Below are 13,286 nucleotides of genomic sequence, written 5' to 3'. Positions count from 1 at the left end.
CAGAAGTTCCGTCTGCTCCACTTGACTGAGGTGCTAAAAACTGAGTACGCATCGCACCAACTTCATGGGCCTGCTGGCATTTGGTGGAGTCATCATCGGTCCACTATGCCTGCTAATGCCCAAATCACATGGGATTAGTTCAAGTCTGCTTTCAGGGGAAATTACATTCCTCCTGGTCTTATGGCGATCAAACATACAGAGTTCATGAAGCTGACTCAGGGAAACAAGAGCCTGAACGAATACCTGCAAGCTTTCAACAACCTTGCAAGGTATGCTACCGAGTTTGTGGACACAGATGCCAAGAAGATTGCAAGCTTCAAGCGGGGACTTAGCCCCAAACTGATGAAGACCATGGGAAATTGCAAGTGCGCTCATTTTAATGAGTTTGTGAGTGATGCTTTATCGCAAGAGAACAACAATGCTATGTATGCTGCTTCAAAAAGTCGTAAGAGGGCCTATGAGGTGGGTGCCTCACAATCTAAGGCTCCCATCACACAAAAGGCTCCATTCCGTCCTCCAGCATCAGCCGCCAAGTTTCGCCCCCCGCAGAAGAAGAATCCCGCCAAGACTGGGTTTCGCAAGGCATTTACAGTTGCTCTTCCCAAGGGCACTACCAGTCAGGGCAGTTCCAGGGCTCCACCAAGCAACATGCCGTGCTGGAATTGCAATAAGATAGGCCACTGGGCAAGGGAATGCCCTTACCCTAAGAAGAATAATTACCAGGGTGGCCGTCAAGGACAAGTGAACCACACTAATATTACTGAGATCCCTTCAGGTGAGGTAGTGACTGCCGGTAAGTTTCTGATTGACCAACACCCTGCAGTTGTACTATTTGATTCAGGTGCTTCGCATTCCTTCATTAGTCCATCATTTGCATCCAAGTTTATGCAGAAAACATATACTGTTGAGGGTGAGGGTTATTGTATTAGGGCTGCCAGTGGTATTATCCCAACCAAGCTGGTAGATGGGGACGTACAATTTGAGATAGAGGGGCGAAGTTATCAGGTTGATTTGGTAGTTTTACCGGGGCTAGGTATCGATGTGATATTGGGAATGAACTGGATGAGCCATCATGGAGTGCTTATTGATACGTCGACTAGAGTAGTCATGCTCAGAGATCCTAGCAATCAGGAGGGTTTTCTAGTACAGTTACCCAGGGACATCAATCTTTCTTGCATGACCAATGCGATGCACGCAAAGTCTCTAGCAGATATCCCTGTCGTGTGTGACTTTCCGGATGTTTTCCCTGATGATTTGCCTGGATTGCCCCCGGATCGAGAAGTGGAATTCAAGATAGAGTTGCTTCCTGGTATAGCTCCCATATCTAGAAGGCCATATAGAATGCCTCCCAATGAACTAGCTGAACTCAAGACCCAGTTGAATGAACTGCTACAGAAAGGCCTTATCCGCCCTAGTTCATCTCCGTGGGGGTGTCCAGCCATCTTTGTGAAGAAGAAGGATCAATCTCTATGCATGTGTGTAGATTATAGACCCTTGAATGCAGTTACAATCAAGAATAAGTACCCTTTGCCACGCATAGATATCTTGTTTGATCAGTTATCTAAAGCAAAAGTCTTTTCCAAGATTGATTTGAGATCTGGGTATCATCAAATCAAAATTTGGCCTGAGGATGTCCCAAAAACTGCATTCTCTACAAGATATGGTCTGTATGAATACCTTGTTATGTCTTTTGGATTGACCAATGCCCCCGCACATTTTACGTATCTGATGAATTCAGTGTTTATGCCTGAATTGGACAAATTTGTGGTGGTATTTATAGATGATATCCTGGTCTATTCTGAGAATGAGGGAGATCATGTTGAACATTTGCGGGTGGTTCTTACTAGATTGCAAGAACACCAGCTGTATGCAAAGTTCAGCAAATGTGAATTTTGGCTTCGTGAGGTACCTTTTCTTGGACACGTGTTGTCCGATGGTGGAATTATGGTTGATCCCACCAAGGTGCAAGAAGTATTGAACTGGAAGGCTCCCATCTCGGAGCACGAGGTTCGGAGTTTTCTGGGGTTGGCTGGCTATTATCATCGCTTCATCCCGGATTTCTCTAAAATAGCCAAGCCTATGACTCGATTGCTGCAAAAAGACATGAAGTTTGTCTGGACTCCTGAGTGTGATGCGGCTTTCCATACCCTGCGAACTCTTCTAACATCGGCTCTGGTTTTGGCACAACCGGATATCGAAAAACCTTTTGATGTGTTCTATGATGCATCAGGTATTGGGTTAGGAGGTGTTCTTATGCAAGAGGGTAGAGTCATCGCTTATACCTCTCGCCAACTTCGGAAGCATGAAGTGAATTATCCAACGCATGACTTGGAACTCGCTGCAGTTGTTCATGCTTTGAAGGCCTGGAGACATTATCTGCTTGGCAATGTGTGCAACATCTACACTGATCACAAAAGCCTCAAGTACATCTTCACTCAACCAGAGTTAAATATGCGTCAGAGAAGATGGCTCGAGTTGATCAAGGATTATAACCTTCAAGTGCACTATCACCCTAGCAAGGCAAACGTCGTCGCGGATGCCTTAAGCAGAAAGTCTCATTGCCACTCGTTGATTGAGAGTGATGTCCATTTGTCAAAGCTCCTTCATCCTACAGTCCTGCACAACATCACTGTCAGTTGTACTCTACAGAGTTGAATTATCGAGCTACAGAAGACAGATGCAGGTGTGTTTCACATTAAGCGCAAGATGAAAGAGCAAGAAACCAAACATTTTCGAGTCGATGAGGAAGGCGTGTTATGGTTCAAGGATAGGTTAGTAGTTCCGAAGGATAGAGAGCTCAGAAACCAAATCATATCCGAAGCTCATTCCTCTAAACTATCTATTCATCCTGGTAGTAGTAAAATGTATCATGATTTAAAGCCTTGATTTTGGTGGACCAAAATGAAGAAAGAGATAGCCGCTTATGTGGCTAGGTGTGACACTTGTTGTCGGGTCAAGGCGGTACACATGAAAGCTGGATTACTTCAGCCACTCTCTATTCCAGGTTGGAAATGGGAAGAGATAAGTATGGATTTTATAGTTGGACTCCCTACCACTCAGAGGAATTTTAACTCAATTTGGGTAATTGTGGACCGACTGACCAAGTTGGCACACTTTATTCCTGTCCGCATAGACTTTCGTCCAACCGACTACGCGGAGTTGTACTTCAACCAGATAGTCCGACTTCATGGGATCCCTCGTACTATTGTCTCAGATAGAGGACCACAGTTCACTGCTCGCTTTTGGGAGCACTTACACGGATTATTAGGGACTAAGCTCGTAAGAAGTTCTGCCTATCATCCGCAAACCAATGGGCAAACTGAACGGGTGAATCAAATCTTAGAAGATATGTTGAGAGCTTGTGTCATCTCGGCTAAGGGCTCATGGGAAAAATGGTTGCCCCTAGCTGAATTCTCGTACAATAATAGTTATCAAGAGAGCATAAAGATGGCACCGTTTGAAGCTTTGTATGGCCGGAAGTGTAGAACCCCGTTGAACTGGGTAGAAGCCGGTGAAAGGAGATATTATGGAATTGATTTCGTTCAAGAAGCCGAAGAACAAGTCCGTACTATCCAAACCCACATGGCCACAGCTCAAGCTAGGCAGAAGAGTTATGCTGATCGACGTAGGAAACCTATTGAGTTCGAAGTTGGAGACTTCGTTTATCTGAAAGTCTCACCTATGAAGAGTGTCCAACGCTTTGGTGTGAAGCGAAAGCTTGCGCCGAGATATGTTGGTCCGTTTGAAATCATTGGACAAAGTGGTAAAGTGGCGTACAAGATTCAATTACCTCCTGAGATGAGTGCTATCTTCAATGTCTTTCATGTATCCCAATTAAAGAAATGTCTTCGCGTCCCTGAAAAGAGAGTTCCATTGGGGGATATCGAGTTAAAATCAGATTTGACCTTTGAAGAAAAGCCGGTTCGAGTGATTGACACTCGTGAGCGAGTGACTCGGAGTCGGGTAGTCAAGTTCTATAAAGTCATGTGGAGCAATCAGGGTAGTGAACGCGATGCAACGTGGGAAAGGGAAGACTATTTGAGGGATGGTTATAAGGAATTCTATCAACAATGGTACGCTTTTCAAATCTCGGGATGAGATTTTTATAAGGGGGGAGGGCTGTAACACCCCAGGTGTTTAGCTTCCACATTTGCACTACATTTCATAAACATGAGCATCATGCATCCATTCGTGAACTTATAGCACATAAAACATAATTTCGAAACATTGCAACGTGTTGTATATTTCATGTGTGTTGTTCTTTTATGAAATGTAAAGTGTGCAACACTTAAGTGCAACATGTGCCACTCACTTAGTGAAACAAGATTAGTTAATACTATGCAACAAGATCATGAAACGTGTGAAACATGACTATGAAACAATTGTAACATTTCATGTGTTTTTCATTGTTTTAGTACATACCTTGCTTGATTCTTGTGTGACCAATGTGTGGTGTGGTTAATAATCATCCTAAGTAACTTAGTTACACCTAGAATGTCTTTTGGAACATTGTTCATGTTGGTCACTTTAACTAATTAGGTTTTCAAGTCATGGTTGACCAATTTGGACCCCTAGAGCTCCTGTGTTTGACTGTTTAAAAAGTGTGGCTTAGGATATTTGCATATCTGAGCAACCTAAAGCAATGATGTAGAGAATTTTATAAGGAACAAACTTTGTTTAGAAACCAAGTCATGAAAATGTGCACAACATGTTCAAAAATGGCCCACAAGTCAGTTTTGAGATCTAATTTGAAACTCTAAAATTTTTCTAAGTGTTGTAACTGAGTTTCAGTTTCATGACCTCAACCTTGGCTTGATATAACTCGTGATCCATGGAGAGTTAGCTGTTGATTTCTAAATAAAAGTTGTAGCCCTACTATAGCTCTACAACTTTCATGTTCATTGTTTCTTCTACCTCATCTTGGTTTAGGAGTTAATCGGTGTTAAACTTGCCCTGTCAGTCGGCACCTTTGAGCTCTGAATCAAAAAAATTCAAACATCTACAGTGTTCACTGATTCAGAAACCAGCCGACACGTGGTGACACCCGTCGCCGGCCGTCTGACCGCGCGGCCACGCGCCGCGGACGCCCTGGCAAGGCCAGCCACGACGGGCACACTAACACGCGCCTGACCAACCAGTGCACCAGCTCAATTTTTCATTTCGTCGCCCCACAGCGCGCAGCAAGCGAGCACAGTCGCTCCACCATTGTTGCCGCAAAGCTTCGCCGTCGCCGAGCTCGCGAACCACTGCAAAAGCGCGACTGCCATCTCGCCAACGACTCCGCCGTAGCCTGCTCTACCTCCTCCACCTATTAGCCGCGCCATTTGGGTCTCGGTAAGGGCGCAGTGCCGTTTTCCACCACCGCCCACCATGGCTGAGCCTCGCCGGACTTGGCGCTCACCGTGGCCAGCACACCTCCGCACCCTTCTTCTACCCCTATCCCTCGTCTCGTCTTCCCCAGCTCGCGTAGTCGCTCCAGTGAAGACGCTACCTTCCAGGCCGGTCCAGTCCGGCCGGAACGCGGCCGCGCACCGCCGTGCGCCACGGCAGAGCCGCCGTGCGCCATGGCCGACATACCTAGAGGTCGGTAGGGTTTGCGGTTAGGGTACCAATCGACGCAGTAGGTCTAGGCGGTCACGTTGGTGCCGTTCTCGTCGCCGGTGAGGTCACCGTCGGTGAGCTCCGCCGTCTTCCGAGTGTCGCAGCCGCCTCCTCTGCTTTGCTGCCGCTGACCAGTGGGGTCGGCTGACAGCCGGGTCCCACACGTCAGTGGCTGTTGTTCTTAAGGATAGTTCAAAATTTCAGTTTTGAGTGTTGATTTGATATTTTTGTATCTCCTGTTTTGTAGATCCAAATTGGGTGGTTCCAATTTTGTTAGACTCACTGTGAGGTCTAGTATTTAATAAAAATATATCTTGAGCACAGTAGGTAGAAATTTTGGGTGAATTAAATAGGAACTTGAAATGTGTTTTTGAATGCATGCAAACTTGTTTAAATCATATCTTGAGTTTCTGTGATCCAAAAATTATGAAATTTTGTGGGTAAGCTAGTATTGTATAGTAGAAGCCCTGGTTAAAATTTTAGAGTCATTGCATGTGTAGTTTTTGAGTTATAGATTTTCCTTTTATCACTAGTAGATACTTGTGTGAATTTTTATAAATTTTCTAGGAATCCTATGGCCATGAAACTTGGTAGGTAGTATCTTAGTACCTTAAGGATGCTAGGAAAAATATGAAATCTGTTGCTTGACACTTTTCACTAAGGTTTCCTAATTATGCCATTTTAAGTCATTCTGCCTTACCATTTTTGTGTAGATTGTTATACTTACTCAAATGGTGTGAAATTTTTATGGTAGTCTACTTAAAGCATGTAGTGTCTACTGTAATTTTTGTAGAATTAATGGGGCAGTTTTCATATATGTTTACTATTTCCCCTAATTAATTAAATAAATTAAGAAATGGATTAAAAGAAATGTTTTGGTGATGAACCCCCTACTTTCTGGTGTTCTTGTGATATGTGTGATATATCAGTAAAGTTAGTTTTGTCCAATTAAGTATTTATATCATAAGTTAGTAATTAATTGTTTGCATTATGTCCCTCTGGACAGATCTGGGGACTTTGAAAAGTTCCCCATGATATTTTGGTTTTCTGTGAATGAGTTGAATACAAGAGTTGTAGATAAATTAGGTAGCTAGCTCCTGTCAAAGTTTGAGGGCATTTGGCCCAGTAGTTTAGAAACTACAGCTGTTTAAAGTTAGGTTGCAGATTTTGCTTATTCTCTGCCTTGTGAGGATAGAATTCTGTTGATTTATGAATTCGACCTGGTAAAGGTTTGAATCATGCTTTGAGGTCTGAAATTATATTGTAGACAATTTTATAAGCTTTCCAGATTGTCTTGTTGCATATCATTTGGATTTATAAATCTCCAGTTATGACTAGTTTACTGCACCGCTACATAGTGTTCATTTTTCTGAAATACAAATGCTTGAGTGTATGTTGTTGCAAGGTTCTCATTGATTGTTTAGGGGTTAGCCTAACTTGAGAATATGCTTAGGTGCAGGTGCTAGGTCATTAACGGAAGATGAGCAATTATACCTTAGGTTGTATAAACGTGGTAAGTGAAAGTGATTTGAATAGGGCTTAAGTTGGAATATGCAAACTACAGCGAACATGTGCATTCCCCGAGCATCCCCGACATTCGTACATGTGCATCCATGATATTTATCTTGCGCATTCATGCAATAGGTGTGCCGGAGGGAGTGACGTTGCTGGAGTTCGAGGGAGCCAACCAGGAGGAGGAACCCGAGGTGCGGGAAGCCGACGAAGCAGTCGCCGCGGAGGAATTACCCGAGTGCCCTGACCACCAGCCTTCCTCGTTCCTGAAAGGCAAGCCCCGGAGCATATTAAGCCTCCTATGTTTTTACAAATACATTGAGTATCTTTTATTGTTGATGATGCATTAAGTATAGGAATTGGTTGGAACCAATTGCTGCATTATATATCCTTCCTTGTCCAGATATCGCACTGGAATCCTATTTAAGTTCAGGAACGGGTTAAATGCTTAGCCATGCTTAGTGCGGTAGAAGTCAGGTGATTTCCTATCACCTGCGAGCTTTAGGATGAGGTGGATCACGGTTGGCTATATTTGCTATCGTGGAAAAGAACCATGTAAATAATGAATTAAGACCGGGCGGGGTCTTGTGTAGGTTTGAACATAGTGACTCCGTCTGAGTCGTTTAAGGACCGATATGCTGTACGTCCTCATGTCATGTTGAACGTAGCCTAACACTTAGCTGGCCGGATAAGTCGTTCCGACCGTGAAGCCTAGTAGCTCGATTCAGGCTGGGAACGCGAGCAGTGGCGGCACTCTGGAGGTAGTAAGGATGTGCGGAGAGCCATTGGCATAAGTCCAAGGCGGGTTAGAGTCCCGAACAACCTTGGCAGAGTGGTTCTCTGAGAATGCCGATTTGTTCAGACCCGCGACTCCTGAATTGTACCAAAGGTGACTTGTTGCGATCCTAACGGGGGAAGCAGGGTTTGTGTTTAGGAATACCCCTCCAGCTGGATAGGAATCGATTCGAATCGCCGTCTCTCCCGGATAGTGAGAACTTGACTGAGCAGCGGCAACGTAGATTCAATTAATTTAACGATATGGTTAAATGGATGATGATAAGGTTGCCACAATGAATACCTGATATGGTTATTAATGTTTGCACCCTAATAAAATGATTGCTTAGTACAGGTGCTAATATAGATGACAGGTTAATGGCTAAAAAGTTACTGCTAGTTCAGGTTAAGAGTTGATCAATATTACTTATGCTTTTCTACAAAAAGAAAATGTCAGCCAGCTCCACTACTTTAAGCTATGCATAATCCTTGGTGTCATTTGTTTGGTTTCCGACAGGTAAGTCTAGCTGAGTACATTCCCGTACTCAGGGTTTATTCCCTCTTGTTGCAGATGACCTCCTATATCAGGGATTCTGCAAGTATTGTCTCCACCCGGCGGGTGATGAGGACTAGATCATGGGCATGATTTCCTTTCTCTTATCTGAATGCTTTTGCGGTCTGTGATCAGCGAACCAGTATGTGTATTTGAACTCGGTGTGTGAATTAAACTATTTGCTTCCGCATGTTTTACAAGACCCGTTTTGTAATAACAATGACTCTGTGATGATGTAATCTATTTGCGAACATCTGTGAAATGTTGTAACGTATGATATGTTATGTTGAATTACTGTGATCTTGGTTGTATGCAAGTTGGTTTGAAATCCTTCAAGATTTCAGTTGACTACCAGGTTTATATGGGCTCAAGTTCGAGAATTTGATCGTTCCGACGATTGTTTTTGTACTTGTGCTCTTATAAATTGGTCGGTTCCATGACAAAAATCACTACTTGCGCACAGTTCTCAGTTGGGTGTCAAGTAGGGAACCTTGGTTGGGTATGATGATTTAGGAGTTTAAAAGGGATGATGGTTTTGGGATTGGGAATGTGATCAAGAAGTGTAGATTTGATGGGTTGTATGAAAAGATTTTTGATGGGTTGTATGAGAAGGTTGGTCAGTGCAGTGGTGAGAGAAAAACAAGCAACCTCCACCCCTGGTGAGCCACCCAAGCTGAGTGGAGAGAAACCTAACCCAAAGTGTAAGAAAGACCTTACAGAGTGTGTTAAAGATGGAGTATTCATTGAGATACCACCAAAAGTTCCAAAGAAAGCCATTTGGGTTGAAAAACCCAATCACCTCAGAAACAAGCTTAACACACTCCCTAATATGCCTTTTGAAGAAACCTCCACCAAAACCCAAGCCAAACCATAGCCAAGAATGAACACTCAACCCAAAGCTAACCCACCGCTGAGAGTTAACCCTCAATCCAAAGCTAACCCACAGCCAAAACAACCTGTTCGGTTCCACTGTATGTACTGTAAAAGGGTGTGTCATCTTGAGTAGTTTTGTTTTCAAAAGAAGAAAGCTTTGAGGCATGAGCATGCATGGGGCAACAAGGACATGTACCACCCCTCTCATGGTGTACATGCACCTAGAACAGCTCCTCCACCTCGTCATGTGGATAGTGTGCGTTCAGCTCCTTCTCGTAGTTTTGCCAGGCATGCTCCTCATCATGATCAATATGACTTAGGACAGCATGGCCATGGCTTTGATTCTCAGAGGTACAATGGACCATGTTTCCCCCCTCATGGTGGCCATAGTCCTCTAGTGAGACAAGAGATGGTTGATTTTGCTAACCCCACTCTTGAGCAAATGGTCCGACACTATTATCTACTTGTTTCACTAACCCCAGTGTTGAGACATTTGCTCATCCTTGGTCTCCTTTTTGTTGAGCAGGTCGGAGGCCTGGAGAACATGTGGCTCATTGATTCTGGTTGCTATCAACACATGACCGGTGATCACAGATGGTTCTCCAGCCTCACCCCAGTGATGACCAGGGAGTACATCACTTTCGGGGATAATAGCGAGGGAAAGGTATTATCTGAGGGTGCTATTAAGGTAAGTGAGAATTTCATGCTCAAGCGAGTTGCTCTTGTGAATTCTCTCGGTTTCAATTTGCTTTCAGTTTCGCAACTGTTTGATGATGGTTTTGAGGTTCGTTTCAAACAAGGGGCCTCACGGATTTTAGACTCTCGGGGTGATCTTGTGTGTATGATCGGCCACAAGGGTCAAGTGTTTTGAGTTGATTTCTCTAAGTCATTTGGTCTCTCTCGGTGTCTAGTTGCTGGTTCTTCTTCTGAACTTTAGAAGTGGCATAGGAGATTGGGTCATTTGAGCTTTGATTTGGTTTCCTGCTTGAGTGCTCTTGATCTTATTAGAGGTTTGCCTAAGCTAAAATTTGAGAAGGATCTTGTTTGTGCTCCCTATTGTCATGGCAAAATGGTTGCCGCTTCTCACCCACCTATGAACCAATTGATGTCTGAGCATCTAGGGGAGCTATTGCACATGGATATAGTTGGTCTAGCTCGCGTTTGTTTAGTTGGTGGGAAGTGGTATGTTCTTGTGGTTGTTGATTATTTCTCAAGGTATTCATGGGTCTTTTTCATGGAATATAAGGAGGAGGCATTTCCTTTTGTTTGAGATTTGATCTTGAGGTTGAAAAATGAGCGACCTATAGATGCCATGAGAGCTATTCATAGTGACAATGGCATAGAATTCAAGAACACTCATTTTAAAGCCTTCTTCAATGATCTTGGTCTTGAACACCTGTTTTCATTGCCTTATGTTCCTCAGAATGGTGTTGTTGAATGGAAAAATAAGATGCTTTGTGAAATGGCTAGGATAATGCTTGATGAGCATAGGAATTGTCAGGGACCAATACTAGGGTACCCAAAGAGGAGGAGCTAATAACCAACAACATTGATTCATCTGAGCAGTCAAGAGCGTGACTATAGCTCCAACAGACCCCTAGGTGCACAGGCTTCGCCTCGCCCGACCTCTGAGGGCTAGCTCTGCCTTGCTCGACCTTTGAGGGCTGACTCTGCCTCACCCGACACCAAGGCCACAGACTCTGCCTCGCCTGACCTCTAGGGGCGAGCTCTGCCTTGCCTAACATCGAGGCTACGGGCTCTGTCTCGCCCGACACCTAAGGGCTGGCTCCACCTCGCCTGACACCAAGGCCGTAGGATCCACCTCGCCCAACCTTTGAGGGCTGGCTCCACCTCACCTGACCTCTAAGGGCTAACTCCACCTTGCCTGACCTCTAAGGGCTGGCTCTACCTTGCCCAACCTTTAAGGGCGGACTTTGCCTCACTCGACCTCTAGGGGCGGGCTCCTCCTCGCCTGACACTGAGGCTATGGACTCCACCTCGCCCGACCTCTAGGGGCGGGCTCCACCTCGCTCGACACCGAGGCCATAGGCTCTACCTCGCTCAACCTTTGAGGGCTGGCTTTGCCTCGCCCAACCCTTGGGATTGCGCTCCGCCTCACCCGGCCTCTGGGGGGACTCTACCTTGCCTGACCTCGAGGCCGAGGGATCCGTCTCGCCCAACGAAGACCCATACCACTGCCAACCACTCTAGGTGTTGTTCTGCCTAACACAAGCAGCAGCAATGAACTGGGCATAGGGACATTCTACCCAAACCAGTATAAACCTTGTATCCTCTTAGTACATCATCCGAGCTAGACGCGCAATATTAGAAATTTACTAGTTGATGGCAACTCAAAACATGAACAGTGGCATGCCAGGTAGGGGCCTTTTGCTTGTCTCGACATACACACCAGGCCTCAGATGGCTAGTCACAACATCAGCTAGGTCCTAGGCATGCACGTGCACTTTAGGGACCTAGACTTCATCGTCATGACAGAGGAGGAGTTGGTGTGGCCTACTGCCACCGTCCAACCTCTTTACTTCACTAGCCTCGACACGATCGCCGAGGCGCTTGAGGAGGTATGGCTGCACTCCCTAGAGGTCCATGCCCCCAGGAGCAGCTAGCTCCTCAGCTTCGACTACAGAAGGTTAGAGCGCTAGCTCGGTGCCTTCCTAGGACCCCAACCATCCCAGGAGGACCTACGCCACCTCACCTTCTTGTTTGCCAATGTCATGGCATAGCTTGCCAGGGGAGAGCCCCTCTCCCTAGAATACCTCATTCGGAGCGCCCCTGATAGTGCTCCCGTTCGGTCTCCACAATGTCATAGAGACCATTGGCCACCTTGTGGTGCAATGCACGTCTCCATCCCCTGTGAACGATGAGTTCGTGGGGATGATCGAGTATGTCGTGGAATCCTTCCACAACCACTTCGCAAGAGAAATGGAGTCACCCTCCAGCTCTAAGTCCAGTAGGGGGAGTCATCACCCCTCTCATGAGTGTTTTATGATAGGTACCCCCGAGGGACACGTCGAAAGCATCCACAAAGAGGAGGCTACCTCGACGATGAGGTCAAGGGGGATGTAGGGGCCCCACCCCACCTGTAGGTGGAGCAGTTGAAGGCCTGGTACCAAGAACTTGAAGAAGCGCGACTCTAGCTCGAGCAGGAACGTGTGGAGCTCGATCTAGAGATCGAGTGCCACGAAGATAGTGGGCGCGCGTGCCATGGCTAGCGATGTGAATCAGAGGATCATCAAGGGAGATGAAGCGATCCCACACTTCACTCGGGTAAGCCAGAACATCGCTGCTATGGTGGCCTTGCTCCAGGGGCTCCCAAGGCCTATGATGCTCAAAGACCATTGGGCCCATCACGAGATTGGCACGCTATTAAAGCGTGCAGTGGCACAATAGGCTAAGAGCTCGCTGTCTCGACGACGTGAGCTCAACGCTAACCAGCGCACGCCCTTAGGATGACCTAACAAGGACATGTTAGTCCACTAGGTGCCACAAGGCAGCAGGCTGTGCACCATGGTCCTGATGCATGAACGCCTCGACCGCAACCGTGACACGCGCGACACCCTCGACATGTTGTCCAATATCTTTTAAACTATAAATCACCAGTTATTAATCCTATCTCATACTAGATTAGCAATTATCCTATGTCAAACATGTTGGTACCATTAAGTCAATACAATAATAACCATATCAAGTTGAGCTCTTTCATAATCTCATAACCAACACTTCCATCAATTACTACGATGAAGCATACTACTGTCAAGTTCTCACTATCCGGGAGAGACGGCAATTCGAATCGATTCCTACCTAGCTAGGGAAATATTCCTAACACACACCTAGGCAACCTAATTAGAGGCCACCTCAGGTTACCTTTGGTACAATTCAGGTCCAAATCGCGGGTCCAATCAGCGCCGCACCCTTATAGATACTACCAATCTGCCTAAAAAATATTTAGCTCCAT

Source organism: Miscanthus floridulus, chromosome 15 (assembly GCF_019320115.1).
Source record: "Miscanthus floridulus cultivar M001 chromosome 15, ASM1932011v1, whole genome shotgun sequence".
NCBI lineage: Eukaryota > Viridiplantae > Streptophyta > Magnoliopsida > Poales > Poaceae > Miscanthus > Miscanthus floridulus.
Note: the sequence above shows the minus strand (reverse complement) of the source record.